Below are 15942 nucleotides of genomic sequence, written 5' to 3' on the forward strand. Positions count from 1 at the left end.
CATGCGTTTGCTCATGCAGATGACACGCAGCGCACAGGTACGCTAATGTGAACTTGGCCTGAGAGAGGAAGAAAGAGAAACCTTTAGGTGACGAGAAGATGTAGAAATTGTACCCATGTGAGCTAATATGTCTGCCTCCGGTATTTATCAGGAAACTACTTCCTGTTCCACAAACTAATGGAAGGTATATCTATTGACACTAGGACTGCTCTGAGAAAATGCATAAAGTAGAAAATGGGCAAACAGCTTTATAAAATTTACACCATAGAGGACTTTGAAGAAGATGGAGTCCCCTAAGCACAACTGTTGAACTGTTAGAGATTTCCGTGACGATGACTCTCAGGCATGATTCAAACCCAACCACTCCATTATCGGGAGGACTTCCCCTTCTTAAAAGAGGAATACAAAATGGCCAAAGGCAATCTAAATAGTCATGCAAAACCGTTAAGTTGTTGCTGGCAGAAAATGAAAGCACAAAAGGATAGGAAAGGTATCCCTTCCAGTATTTCTTACACGGCTTCTTAAGCTTTTGTGTTTTATTCTTTTATCTCTACTCTACAATCTCGCCCTGAACTGCCGTAGGATGTTCTCGTATTTCAAAAGCACTTGCAGCCCCTTCCCTTCTCTCCTCTACCTTTCATACTCAATTCCTATGAATAACACCAGCTCTACATTATTTTTTAAATCCTTTTTCACATTTTTAGTACCCAAGTTTTTTTTCTGAAATAACCATATAACACATATATCTATAATCTTAAAGGTGTTTCCCCTTCCACCCTCAGTAGAGATGGCCATGTTATGATCTAAACGTTAAAGTGTAACTCCAATCTAAAAAAAGTTTTACATTTTAGGTAGACCCTCCAATCTCTTAAATTATACAGGGATCAAAGTCAACTAACGTCTTAGCGGTAATTCGTTGAGTTGTGGATTTGAACAATCAGATCATCAACCTGCCCGATCAAACAGGGAGATAAGTGGAAAGCTAAATGGCTGTCTTCCCTAAACTGAGCACTCGTGTGTTTTCATTGGGAAGGGAGGAGAAAGATGCTGACAGACTCCTCCCGTAGCATAGTACCTCCCTTGGATAAAAAGATCAGCTGCGTAAATTCCAACTGTCCAATACTTATCTTCCCTATCCTTCGAGACTTGGGAGGCACCCAGATGGTTGACTGACTTTCAACTAATTTGTATGGAAGCCTTAAAAAAGACCTACTACCAGGTATAAAGTGGTAATAAAATAAGTTTTTGTCCCATAAATATTCCTTTTTTGTTTTAATGCATATTATTCCAGATATATGAGCCTTTTTAAGTAGTGCTGATTTTGACAGTCTTTACTAAGGGGGAGGTGCTTTCAGGATAATTTTGTACAGACACGCCCCCAAGGATCCTGTGAGCTATGCTCTCTTAGAGTCGGAGGTCTCAAAATTAGCCACATCAAATTAAGTCTGATTGAAAAAGGTAGTAATCAACCGTAGGAAGACTAATTGTTACCGAGTTTTCAAATAAAACAGATGTATGTAACAACTGACTTGTCCAACCTGGGACTTATGGATTACGTTGGCCATTAGTCTGGTAATGTAATCACCAGGGTTGAATTTAATTCTTTGCAGGTAGCCAACGGGTTACACTGGATGATTGGTGGAAACGATTGGCCAGGCCGTGCAGAAAGTGGTTCTCTTTACAACTGGCACAGTTAATAATCATAATTTCTGAATAAAAAGCTGCCGTGCCATCTGGTCTGAGGATGTAGGTTTTATGTTCCTCTTCGCTCCCGGGCTTTACAACGTTTTCAGGACCATGAGTATTCACAACTGTTTGCCGTGTAGTATTTTGGTTTTACTATTATGTTTGGGGAAGTGAAGCAAGAAAAAACAGGCTCCCCAGACACTGACTTGTTTTATCCCCTGACCATTCTTGGCTTCTTCGTTGGCTGCCAACTTCTGATTATCATCACTACTGGCTCGTGCTACAGTGCTGTAAAGCTGTGGCGAAGCTGCATGCAGGGGCAAATCCTTGGCCAACATTCCTGCTTTAGTCTTGACCATCATCCAAGGAAATGCCTCATAGTCAGTAAAGCCATCTGTGCCACCTCGTGAGACCCTAGTGATCGTCATAGGCGGTTATGGCACATTTTATTAAAGTGGGCAACCAGAAGACCATTCATTATTTAGAATAAATAATAGTTCTTCCCCGAACTGAGCTGTTTCTGTCCTTTGGCACACACCTTTATTGGTGGAAATATGAGAGCACCATCTGAGAACTCAACTAGTATAGCTACAGAGTGAAGATGCGTTCCAGAAAAGGCCGGACCCGAGGGCCTGAGTTTTTAAGGAATGTTCTGGAGCAGATCTGCTTCAAAGTATTCCCCAAAATATGCTTTGAAAACTCTTCCAATTAATTTCTATGGGAAATTTACTTTCCTGTTCGTTCATATGAGGAGTTTTTTGAGCCTAAGACTATGTTCACTTTGAGTCTTTTGAGATGGTCAAGAATGAGTGAAACTGCTTCAGGAAACGTTTCTTCTTATTGGCTATGTGCACACGACAACTTTTTCAATCACATTCCTCTCCAAAAACTGCCTGAAAAAGCTTTTAAAAAATAAAAGTAACAATCAAAGGGATGAACATAAGCATTTATGTATAAAAAATAACTTGTTGTTTAGTCTTTTAAGCATCTTTTTACCGTCAAGATGCCAAGCGGTTAAAAGAAATGAATGAGCTATTCTTCAAGCGCTTTCTGCTTTGAAGACCCTATATATATTTACAAAACAAGTCAATGTAAAAGATCAAAAGATGCTTTGGGCATTTTTTTGAGCGTTTTGCTACAAATCCCACTTGCAAATTCTTTAATATTTAGTGGCAACTGAAAAAACAAAAACACAGGAAAACACTATCAAAAATAAGTCCCAAAAACTATGTGAAAAAGCTGAAAAAAGTGGCCAAAAAATGTTGAAAAAGCACTCAAGAAACAACAACAAAAACGATACAAAAGATGCCAATGTTTCCTGAATCGCGTTCTCTTGAAAAACTTGGTAGTATTGTCCACCTGAAAAGACATCATGTCTAAATAATATCCTGAGTTTTTGGAGGAGTTTTTCTTTTACTGAAGTAGTTTTGAACAGTGGTTTTTCTAAGCCTTTTGAATTGCCAGTCTCTAGTTTGGAGCGGATTCCATCTGGATCATGCACTTTTTATTTTCCACTTCTTCAACAAAAGAAAACTAAAAAAACTATGCATAAAATTCACTTTGAAGTGAATCTTGATGGAATCCAGTCCAATCTTTGCAGCTGCAAAAGAACACCTGTTGAAGAAAAATTCTTTCAAAACCACTTAGGGAAATGAAACACTCTTTCAAAAACTCCCCCCAAAAAATATCGTTTCCTGAAGCTTTTTCCATTTTGAAAAATGTGTCGATTTGAAAAAACTCAGTGTGAACATAGCAGAATGAAGACTTTTATACAAAAGTAACGCTAATAGTTTTGCAGCACTCCTCAAAGGATCTGCATGGGGCAGATCACGACGCTCGAGGCAGGTGACAAGTAATGATTTTTTGCAAGCTTTTTGTAATAAGATTATAAAATATCAGACAGTTTTGTGAGGACGCAGAGGGAGCTAAGATTTTCCCCATATGTTTGGGTTGCTTTATTTTGAGAGTACGGCTTGAAACCATCTGTGATATCCAAAGAAGTTGGAGAGAACCGATCAAAAAGTTAATCACATGATGAAGTCATATGGTCTTGTGTGACATCACTTCAGTCATACTCTTTTCTTAAGAAACATAGGGAAAATTTATTTACATAACCATGGGCGAGTCATCTGATATGCCCAGGTTTGCCTGGTGGCAATGCCCGTCATGGTCATATTGCTTCTCACAAAACTTTTCTTGTTTGGGATTTTGCCAATATGGCCATAGCATCCATAGGTCCTACTTTAAAAGAAAAAGCCTCACAAAAATACAACAAAACACAGAGTGAATCTGGAGGAGAGCAAGAAATGTAATAAAGGTGGGTGGACATATTGAATTAGGTAGACACGCCAAATTGCGTTTGTTCTCTGAGATGTGGGGGGGTCTCACCGATGATGCGATTACAGCATGAAAACAAATCATAGGTCAACATTAAGGTCTAGAAATCAAACTTCCCCGTCCCATCAAGCTGCTCTGAAATTCCCTGGAGATCTGAACTGTGCACCTTTAACTTTGTTTCCTACAAGATAAGCATGGCGAAAATACAAATCCATTGGATGAAGTTATGAATTGATGAGGGTGGATTTAGTAGTTTTGCTATGTTCCCATCCGATTACAGATATCTGGGTATCTGTAATAATCTCCTAAGCTAATTAGTTATAGAAAATGTGGTGAAAATTTATGTCAATTTTGGCCACTTTTTATCCATCTCATAATCATGTTTGCCTTTACAGCAGCTACCTGGCATTGGTTGCTCCGGTAAAGTATATTATCCGCTAATATCTCCCAAAATAATTTTTTGTAGTAAAAAAAAAAATTGCTAGGTAATAATCGTAATTCACCTTGATCCATAGATAAGTTGACGTATATGTTGTACTCAAAGAGTGTTGCCAAGATGAAGTTGACTGAGCTCAAAGCCTTTGAAAAACTAGAGCTACTATTCTAAGTTTAAGGTGTAGTTATTTATAGAATGTTAAAACTATATTTTCCTCATGGCCATCTCCAGGTACATTACAGAGTTTTGTTAGCCTTGGTGGCAGCTGCCTGGCATTGGTTAATGCAATTCAGTTTGCCACTTTTTGAAAAGTTACAGAGATGTATAGAAAATAAAAACTATTATGTACCCCTGGAATCCCTGGCCACTCCAACAATGTTTGTCGGTACAGGAAGAGATGCTGCCCTAACTAGAGATGAGCCATTAAATAGGGAGATCGCTGGTCCACTGGCCACATCCGGGATCACCACCCTTACCTCTTTTGATTATATGGTCATCGAGTGATGTCACCGTTGTGGCATGACACGCACATGACTTTGTTCCAGGCTAGCTATCCAAATTAGGAGCCACGGAGACTGGCAAGGAGGAGGCTCCCAATTCGTGCCCATGGAGTTCTCATGTGGCTGCTGGACCAGTGTCTTGCAAATCGATTTGCTCATCTCTAATCTCAACCAACAGTCAAGGACCTCAGCAATCAGGAGACTGATGGTCAGGACATCATCCCTATCCTATGTACCATTTTCAAAAGTAGTGGACAACAAATGAGTTTATAGTTGGAGATGAAAAAAAATCGATCTGCCCTAGTGCTGCACACCCAGTTCCGTCTTTGAGGGAGCCAGATCAGGGCAGTATTCACTTGTGTGCCGGCAATTCTCTGTCCAGCATAATGGATACTTCTTCCAGGAACGTCATGACATTGTGGTGCAACACACGTTATGATGTTGCGTGAGGTTCAGTGACCTAGGGCCTAGAAAGAAGTGTCATTGACAGAGAATGAACACTGCCATGATAGCCCATATAGGGCAGAGTAAAAGGAAGCTTAGGATCCTGAACAGAGGATGAATGCTGCCGTAGTCGATCATCTAGGACCTAATAAGAGGAAGCCCATGATCCCAGAGGATGAACACAATCATAGTCGAACATCTAGGACCTAGTAAGAAGAATCCTGTGATTTCAGACAAAGGATGAACACCATCATAATTGAACTTCTAGGACCTAGTAAGAGGAAGCCCAGTATCCCAGATAGAAAGTGAATACTGCCTTGGTCAACCACCTAGGACCCCAGTAAGAAGAAGCCCATGATCCCAGACAGATGATGAACGCCACCATGGTCAACCAACTAGTACCTAGTAAGAGGTGCTCAGTATCCCTGACAGAGGAGGAACACTGCTATTGTCGACCAACTATGGCCTAGTAAGCGTAAGAGGAATCCCAGGATCCAGGACAGAGCAGGAACACTTGCCATGGTCGACCATCTAAAACCTAATAGGAGGAAGCCCAAAACCCAAGACAGAGGATTGTGGGTGAGTGAATACTGCTCTAATCCACTATTCTGCAACATCGATATTGAAGGTTGAGCAGACTAATTTTAGAGTATCCGAAAATGATGTGAGGAGGCAGTTTAAGTCACTTAACATTGGTAAAGCTGCAGGACCTGATGGACTCAGCTCACGTGTCCTTAAAGTTTGTGCAGACCAGCTGTGTACTGTCTTTACATGCCTATTTAATGGAAGTCTACAAACACAGAGGGTACCAGTGTTATGGAAAACTTCCTGTCTGGTGCCGGTACCCAAGACGACTTCTCCTGCAACCCTAAATGACTATCGTCCTGTAGCCTTAACATCTCACGCTATGAAGGCCTTGGAAAGATTAGTGCTTGCTCACTTAAGACTGAGGGTCAATGCTTTTATCGATCCCCTTCAGTTTGCCTACCGACATAGATTGGGGGTGGATGATGCTATCCTTTCTCTGTTACATAGGGTACATTCATTTCTGGAGACTGACGGAACCACGGTGCGAGCGATGTTCTTCGATTTCTCGAGTGCATTTAACTCCCTGCAGCCACTTTTACTACACAAAAAGATGACTGATATGAAGGTTGAGGAGGGGATGAGAAATTGGATAACTGACTACCTATCAGATCGGCCACAGTTTGTACAGATGGGAGCAGTGGTGTCAAGCAGATTACTGAGCAGTGTTGGTGCCCCCCAGGGAACGGTGCTTGCGCCCTTTCTATTCACACTGTATACTTCAGACTTTCAGTATAAATCTGAACTTTGCCACCTTCAAAAATTTTCGGATAACTCTGTGGTTGTGGGATGCATTAGGGGAGATCAGGGGGATGAGGAATATAGAAGGGTGGTGTCGAATTTCGTGGATTGGTGCAATGGTAACTATCTACAACTAAATGTTAAGAAAACCAAGGAGTTGGTGGCCAACTATAGCAGGATAAAGATGGAATGCTTACCGATCACTATTGCTGGTCAGGAGGTAGAGCAGGTGGAGAGTTACAAATATTTGGGGGTCCATTTGGATAGCAAACTGGACTGGAGATGCCACTCAGAGTTTGTCTACAAGAAGGGGATGAGCAGACTGTATTTCCTAAGGAAACTGAGGTCTTTTAATGTGTGCAGCAAAATGTTAGAAATGTTCTACCAATCTGTAGTGGCAAGTGCCATCTTTTTTGCAATGACGTGCTGGGGTAGTAGTGTGTGGGCCTCTGATGCTAATAAGCTGAATAAGATTATTAAGAAGGCAAGTTCTGCTGTCGGCTGTAATCTGGACTCTTTTGGGGAGGTAGTGGAGAAAAGAACTCTGAAAAAGTGTATGGCAATTATGAACAATAATGCACATCCACTATATGAGCTATTCATGAGACAGAAGAGCACCTTCAGTAACCGGCTAATACTTCTGAGGTGTAAGAAGGAAAAATATAGGAAATCGTTTGTGCCAACTGCCATGGGAATGTACAACAATAACATTAGGGTTAAACCACCAAGGTGAATGTCTACTTATTTCTCTACATTTCAGTTCACTTGTTGTGTATGTCCTATTCTAATGTATAATGTTCTTCTGTCAACAAACTGTCATGTCAACTATGTAATTCCTTTATTATTTTTATGATTTAAGTCTTGCTGCTGTGATACCATAATTTCCCACGGGATCAATAAAGTGTATCGTATCGTATCGTACCTGCCATGGAGGGCCAAATTGGATGCCGAACCTAAGTAATTTTATTGTTTTTGCTCATCTAAAGTAATCATTAATAAATCTTAACTTTATTCCAAGATCTCCCATAACCCTCGGAACAGCCCAGCCAAACCCAACCGGACCAGAACACCAATCACAACAACCTGACAAAAGCCGGAATCAGGAAGATGGCAGACGAAGGCCAGGAGAGGTATGTCAGTGACTGGAAGAATGATATCATCAGCTCACAGAAACTGACCATGTACCGGAGCCTACAGAGAGACTACAGACTGGCCCCATATCTGGAGAAACTCCCGGACCCCAGAGACCGCCAGATCCTGAGCCGATATAGACTCAGTGCCCACAGTCTGGCCATCGAATGTGGCAGACACAGGCAGAGCTACAAGCCCAGGGAGGAAAGACTGTGCCAACACTGTGACCAGGAGGCCATAGAGGACGAAACCCACTTCCTGCTACACTGCTCCAAATACTCAGCAGTGAGGGACACTCACTTCAGGAGACTCTCACATCTCTTCCCAGACTTCATCACCATGAAGGAGGAAGAGAAAACATATATCCTGCTGGGGGAAGAAGAGAGAGCAGTGGAGATAGCAGCGCGGTATGTGAGCGAATGTCATAGACTGCGAGAAAGAGAACTATGATGCCATGGACTATAGCCCCCACAATGGATCTGCCCCATCCACCTCCCCTATGCCATGGACTATAGCCCCCACCCTGGATCTGCCCCATCCACCTCCCCTATGCCATGGACTATAGCCCCCACAATGGATCTGCCCCATCCACCTCCCCTATGCCATGGACTATAGCCCCCACAATGGATCTGCCCCCATCCACCTTCCCTACAGCTCCTACCCAACATCCCCACAGTCCCTATCCCTATTGCCTTTATACACTTGCTTTGGCAAAACTGATGTGTATCTGGTCCTGCCAATAAAGCTTCTTTGAATCTTGAATATCAATCCATATATATGGTGCTGGTGGCGTTGCAAGCCAGTGGCAGCCATTGCGTCGGGATGGTGTCTGACAATCACTATCTCTAAGGGTATGTTCCCACGGTCAGTCTTAGGCCGGGATCACACACAGCGAGATACGTCCGAGTCTCGCAGGTTAAAAACAAGCTCTGGCACTGGCACTCCGGATCGGAGCGTGCGGACGCACAGCAATACATGGAGCTGCACGCTCCTCTCCGGAGTACCTGTGCCAGAGCTTGTTTTTAACGTGCGAGACTTGGCCGTATCTCGCTGTAGTGTGACTCCGGCCTTAGGCAGCGCTTTGGACACAGCACATGTCTACTCCATCCACAGCGCAGCCGGCTGTTCGGCACAGGTGATTCCGCATGTGTTCATTGAACCATGCAGAATCACCATGTCCAATACATTGCACTGGTGATATTTATCTTGTGGAGACTGAGCGTCTCCGCAAGATAAAAAGAAATGCTAGGGTCTGGAAAGACACACCGAATGTGCGTATACGCAGGGAAGCCGGAGGCGTCCTTGCACGCATAGTGGAGATGGGATTTCTTGAAATACCATCCACTATATTTTAATAGCTGGCCGCTGCGGGTTGGACGCTGCGGATGTACGCAGCGTCCAACCCGTAGCGTTTACTGACCGTGGGAACATACCCTAAGTACTTACTCCTGGAGGTTACCAGACATTTAATTTTCTCCAATTTCTGGTTTGTTTTCCTCCTCTGTTCTATTTTCTACACTATTCGCAAAGCTCCCTTGAGGCCCTGGGATGACCATCTGAGCTTTAGTGAATAGAAGCTGCTTGAAAAAAAAAAACAAAAAGAAAACTTTTTTTTAACTTAAAAATGGAACTCATTAAAGTTTGCTCACTCTTGGTGGTGATTTGAGACTCATTTTCGAGCAAGTATATTACATGGGCTTCTCTTTGACGTTTCAGTAGAAAGATTGCCGGGACCGGGAAGGAAAAAAAAAAACCATAATGCCACAAATTTACTAAGCGGCGTTGCATGGTAAGACAGCTACTCAGAGGATAGATTCCAGGCTTTAACAGCTGGTGAGCTCTGCAGTAAATAACTCATCCGTTACGGCTTTTTTCTTTTTTTTTTTTTCATTTCTTACTTGGCTTCCTACCGTATTTAATTTTGATAGTCTTTTTAAGGCAATGGTTATTTGCTGATATTTGTTTATATTTTCCCCAAAACGAAAAAAATGTTTCAAATGTAAATATTTTGAAAAATGTAAAGAAACATATTCTTTTGAGGTAGTCACCGGGGATGGAGGCAGGATTTCTAAGATGTCAAATTTCTTATTTTATGGCTTGAAATTACAGTTAAGATGCTTAAAAGCTAAAATTTCTGCACATAACAATAGAGAAGAAAATCAAAATGAAAAAAGAGGGTGCTTATTTTCTTTTATGGAGATACCCTTTAACTCCTTTGTGACCATATAATTGAAATATACAGTACAGACCAAAAGTTTGGACACACCTTCTTAATCAAAGATTTTTCTGTATTTTCATGACTATGAAAATTGTACATTCACACTGAAGGCATCAAAACTATGAATTAACACATGTGGAATTATATACTTAACAAAAAAGTGTGAAACAACTGAAATTATGTCTTATATTCTAGGTTCTTCAAAGTAGCCACCTTTTGCTTTGATGACTGCTTTGCACACTCTTGGCATTCTCTTGCTGAGCTTCAAGAGGTAGTCACCGGGAATAGTCTTCCAACAGTCTTGAAGGAGTTACCAGAGATGCTTAGCACTTGTTGGCCCTTTTGCCTTCACTCTGCGGTCCAGCTCACCCCAAACCACCTCGATTTGGTTTAGGTCTGGTGACTGTGGAGGCCAGGTCATCTGGCGTAGCACCCCATCACTCTCCTTCTGGGTCAAATAGCCCTTACACAGCCTGGAGGTGTGTTTGAGGTCACTGGCCTGTTGAAAAATAAATGATGGTCCAACTAAACACAAACTGGATGGAATAGCATGCCGCTGCAAGATGCTGTGATAGCGATGCTGGTTCAGTATGCCTTCAATTTTGAATAAATTCCCAACACTGTCACCAGAAAAGCACCCCCACACCATCACACCTCCTCCTCCATGCTTCATGGTGAGAACCAGGCATGTAGAGTCCATTCGTTCACCTTTTCTGCGTCGCACAAAGACACGGTCGTTGGAACCAAAGATCTCAAATTTGGATTAATCAGACCAAAGCACAGATTTCCACTGGTCTAATGTCCATTCCTTGTGTTCTTTAGCCCAAACAAGTCTCTTCTGCTCATTGCCTATCCTTAGCAGTGGTTTCCTAGCAGCTATTTTATCATGAAGGCCTGCTGCACAAAGTCTCCTCTTAACAGTTGTTGTAGAGATGTGTCTGCTGCTAGAACTCTGTGTGGCATTGACCTGGTCTCTAATCTGAGCTGCTGTTAACCTGCGATTTCTGAGGCTGGTGCCTCGGATAAACTTATCCTCAGAAGCAGAGGTGACTCTTGGTCTTCCTTTCCTGGGTCGGTTCTCATGTGAGCCAGTTTCTTTGTAGCGCTTGATGGTTTTTGTCACTGCACTTGGGGACAGTTTCAAAGTCTTCCCAATTTTTCGGACTGACTGACCTTCATTTCTTAAAGTAACGATGGCCACTCGTTTTTCTTTACTTAGCTGCTTTTTTCTTGCCATGATACAAATTCTAACAGTCTATTCAGTAGGACTATCAGCTGTGTATCCAGCCGACACCTGCACAACACAACTGATGGTCCCAACCCCATTTATAAGGCAATAAATCACACTTATTAAACCTGACAGTGCACACCTGTGAAGTGAAAACCATTTCCGGTGACTACCTCTTGAAGCTCATTAAGAGAATGCCAAGAGTGTGCAAAGCAGTTATCAAAGCAAAAGGTGGCTACTTTGAAGAACCTAGAATATAAGACATATTTTCATTTGTTTCACACTTTTTTGTTAAGTATATAATTCCACATGTGTTAATTCACAGTTTTGATGCCTTCAGTGTGAATGTACAATTTTCATAGTCATGAAAATACAGAAAAATCTTTGAGTGAGAAGGTGTGCCCAAACTTTTCGTCTGTACTGTACGTCATGTGGGCAAATCAGGTGTATGGAGCCGAGCCTGTACCATACCTGGTGGATACTGACCATGTTATACCATCGCTGATGACTGCTGTTTAGCCGTCATGTCAAATGGTGCTGTCAATGACCGTGGCTAGGTAGCCCTTGCTTGCCATGACTACCATTGGCCCCATCCATGATGCGATCGTGAGTTGCCAATGGCTTGCCGTGACAGCCAGAGATCTACTGAAGGCTCCCATTGTTGCCATTTTGGGGGGCTTCTTCCTGGACTAAAAATGTCATCTCTGCGATCAAAAACAAGCCCTGACACAGCTCCATCGATTGAAGAAAATTTACGAATCAAAAATGTAAAATTCTGCAGAATATGTTGGGGCTATAGAAATAAAATTATTATTATTATTATTTTTATTATTACTACAAGTCTCAGAAAATAATGACACCGTGCAAATTAAAAAAAAAAGTTCAGATTTTTGTTAAGCCACTAAATTATAAGAAAAACAACTTGCATTTTTTATATTATTTACCGTAATTATTACTTTTATATGACTGGACATTGAACCATCGGAGTGTCGGCTTCTGTCACCCACTAGTGACTCATGTCCCAATATCACTCAGCTCACTGGTGACAGCTGTTTGTGTAAGCAACAAGCACAAGCAATATCGCTCACATCAGTCCTCTCTGGACATGGAAGTCAGAGATCACTAATTAACAGCTAATGAATTAATGGGTTTTGCCATCAATAAGTTGTATATATATGTTTATGGTATTGGTGATTCCACCCCATGAACAGTCTATAGGTCTGAGCGATATATGGAAATGCAAAAGCTCTCCAAAGAGGCCCAGTCAGAAGAGAGAAAGGAGATTAGTTACCAGTGAGGAGGAGAGCTGTGCCGCCATCCGCCTGCTCCACAGTACAAGGGCTGTACTGCACAGGAACAATGAGAGATGCCTCCTTGTCCCGGGGAACTACTGTGTGCTACCTGTAGGGGGCAATGATGGGTCCTCAGATGTGGGCGACACAATTAAGGGTAATACTGATGGATGGCTTTACATTATCTATTTATCTATATCTACAGGATCTATCTGGGGCTTGAGAAAAGTTCTGTGAATTGAAACGTTGACATTTGGGCTTATTGGAGTCTGCTTTTTGCATCTATTTTTGGAGTGCGGACTCTATTTTCTATATCATCTATCTATTACCTATCTATCTATCTCATATCTGTCCAATATCTATCTACAGTGGCTTGTGAAAGTATTCACCCCCCTTGGCATTTTATCTATTTTGTTACATTACAATCAACCTGTGGTTACATATTTTTGTACTCCAATATGTGTGATGTATCAGCACTAAATAGTCTATGTTGGTGAAGTGAGAAAAATAAAGGCATAAATTACATTTATATGATCAAATAACTAAAAATTGGCATGTGCATACATATTCACCCCTTTTGCAATTAAGCCCTTAAAAACTTCTGGTGCAAACAATTCCCTTCATAAGCCCCATGCTTAGTGACAGGATGTCCCCCCTGTGTGCAATCTAAGTGTCATATGTCTGTCAAAATATATACTTTACCTTTTCTGAAAAGCCACAGAGGCTGCAACACTATTAATAATAGGCACCGCTGACGAAACACCACCATAAACACCAAGGAGATCTCCAAACACCACCATGAAGACCAAGGAGATCTCCAAAAAACACCATGAAGACCAAAGGGATTGCCAAACAACACCATGAAGACCAAGGAGAGCTCCAAACAACACCATGAAGACCAAGGAGATCTCTAATCAACACCATGAAGACCAAAGGGATCGCCAAACAACACCATAAAGACCAATGAGAGCTCCAAACAACACCATGAAGACCAGGGAGATTTCCAAACAACACCATGAAGACCAAGGGGAACTCCAAACAAGTCAGGGACAAAGTTGTTGAGAAGTACAAGTCAGGGTTGGGTTATAAATAGATATCCCAATCTCTGATGATCTCCCGGAGCCCCATCAAATCCATTATCATCAAATGGAAAGAACATGGTACCACAACAAACCTGCTAAGAGAGGGCGCTCAGTAAAATTCTCAGCCCTGGCAAGCAGGGCATTAATCAGAGAGGCAGCACAGAGACCAAAGGTAACCTGTTATGACCTGGTGGTCAGGACAATAATGGACCTGGTGGTTAAGAGCACACGGAATGACCTGATAGTTACTGATAATAAAGGACGAGCTCTGGGACGTGGGAACTCTGCTGACCGCAATCCCTAATCCTATCACACACACTAGAAATAGCCGTGGATTGCTCCTAACGCTCCCTATGCAACTCGGCACAGCCTAAGGAACTAGCTAGCCCTGAAGATAGAAAAATAAAGCCTACCTTGCCTCAGAGAAATTCCCCAAAGGAAAAGGCAGCCCCCCACATATAATGACTGTGAGTAAAGATGAAAATACAAACACAGAGATGAAATAGATTTAGCAAAGTGAGGCCCGACTTACTGAACAGACTGAGGATAGGAAAGGTTGCTTTGCGGTCAGCACAAAAACCTACAAAAAGACCACGCAGAGGGCGCAAAAAGACCCTCCGCACCGACTCACGGTGCGGAGGCGCTCCCTCTGCGTCCCAGAGCTTCCAGCAAGCAAGACAACAATAAAAATAGCAAGCTGGACAGAAAAATAGCAAACCAAAGAAAAACTAGCAGGAACTTAGCTTCTGCTGGGAAGACAGGTCACAAGAACGATCCAGGAGTGAACAAGACCAATACTGGAACAATAAGGAGCTGCAGATTCCCCAAGCAGAGACTGGAGTATCTGTCCATATGACCACAATAAGCCATAGACTACATAGAGGTGGCCTTTATGGAAGTGTGGGCATAAAAAGAGCCTTTACTTATACACAAAAATTGTAAAGCTCGTTTTGAGTCTGCCAAAAGACATGTCGGACACTCCCTAAATGTATGGAGGAAGGTGCTTGATCAGATGAAGCCAAAATTAAACTTTTTGGTCACAAAGATAAACACTATGTCTGTTGCCAAACCAACACAGCTCATCACCCCCAAAACACTATCCCCACTGTGAAACATAGTGGTGGTAGCATAATGCTGTGCAGATGCTTTTGGGGAGCAGGGACAGGGAAAATGATCCAAGTCGAGGAGATGGATGGTGTGAAATACAGGGATATTCTTAAGTAAAACGTGTTTCAGTCTGTCAGTGATCTGAGATTGGGACCGAGGTTCACCTTCCAACAATACAATGACACAAAGAATATTGCTAAAACAACACTCAAGTGGCTTAAGTGGAGACTTGTAAAAGTTTTGGAGTGGCCGAGTCAAAGCACAGACCTTAATCTAATTGAGAATTATGTGGTCAGACTTGAAGATTGCCATTCACCAGAGGAAACCATCTAACTTGAAGGCGCTGGAGCAGTTTTGCCTTGACAAACGGGCAAATATCCCAGTGGCCAGATATGGAAAGCTCCAAAGGTACTTGCAGCTGTAATTGCCGCAAAATGAGGCTCTAGAAAGTACTGACTTTAGGGGGTGAATAGTTATGCACACTGAAGTTTTCGGTTATTTTTCCTATTTGTTGTTTGCTTCACAATAAAAAGAAACCCAAAGGTTCACAGTTGTAAGCATGTTCTTTACATGAACTGATTCAAACCCTCAAAAAGAGTGAAATTCCAGGTTGTGAGGTAGGAAAACACAAAAAATGCCAAGGAGGAGGGGGTGGAATATTTTGGCGAGCCACTCTACCATCTATCTATCTATCTATCTATCTATCTATCTATCTATCTATCTATCTATCTATCTATCTTTCTATCTATCTTTCTATCTATCTATCTATCTATCTATCTATCTATCTATCTATCTATCTATCTATCTATCTATCTATCTATCTATCTATCTATCCTTACACAAGGGATTTTCTCCTCACCAGATCTCCCTCTGCCTCCCCCGCCGTTACTTCCATGCCGTATAGATTTCCGGTAACGTTGTCAGTCCCTTCTACCAGGGAACACTAATTGGAACATTTAATCGTTATAATTAATCCCAGTTATAAGGCGGCAGTAAACGCGGGCTGACTTTTTGAAGCGATTAAAACGGGAGGTCAGGTCAGTTCTATCCGTTTGACGACGGGGCCTGCTCCAAAATCAATATGTTTCTTTCTCGTGCTCATTGTGTGCAGGAGCCGGACTAAAATGACATTAAATGTTAATTCCCCCAAATGTA

General features: G+C 42.1%; 1 protein-coding gene and 1 long non-coding RNA gene across 2 annotated transcripts in view; one reads left to right on the top strand and one right to left on the bottom strand.

Moving 5' to 3' along the window:
* KIRREL1 (kirre like nephrin family adhesion molecule 1) overlaps nt 1–15942 on the bottom strand; it is a 275415-nt gene that overhangs the window by 111552 nt on the left and 147921 nt on the right. The gene's annotated exons all lie outside the window — the stretch shown is intronic.
* Nucleotides 1–15942, top strand: part of LOC138657991 (uncharacterized) — a 46026-nt gene that overhangs the window by 29739 nt on the left and 345 nt on the right. The window lies entirely within an intron of this gene.

The sequence above is a fragment of the Ranitomeya imitator genome, chromosome 1 (genome assembly GCF_032444005.1).
Source record: "Ranitomeya imitator isolate aRanImi1 chromosome 1, aRanImi1.pri, whole genome shotgun sequence".
NCBI lineage: Eukaryota > Metazoa > Chordata > Amphibia > Anura > Dendrobatidae > Ranitomeya > Ranitomeya imitator.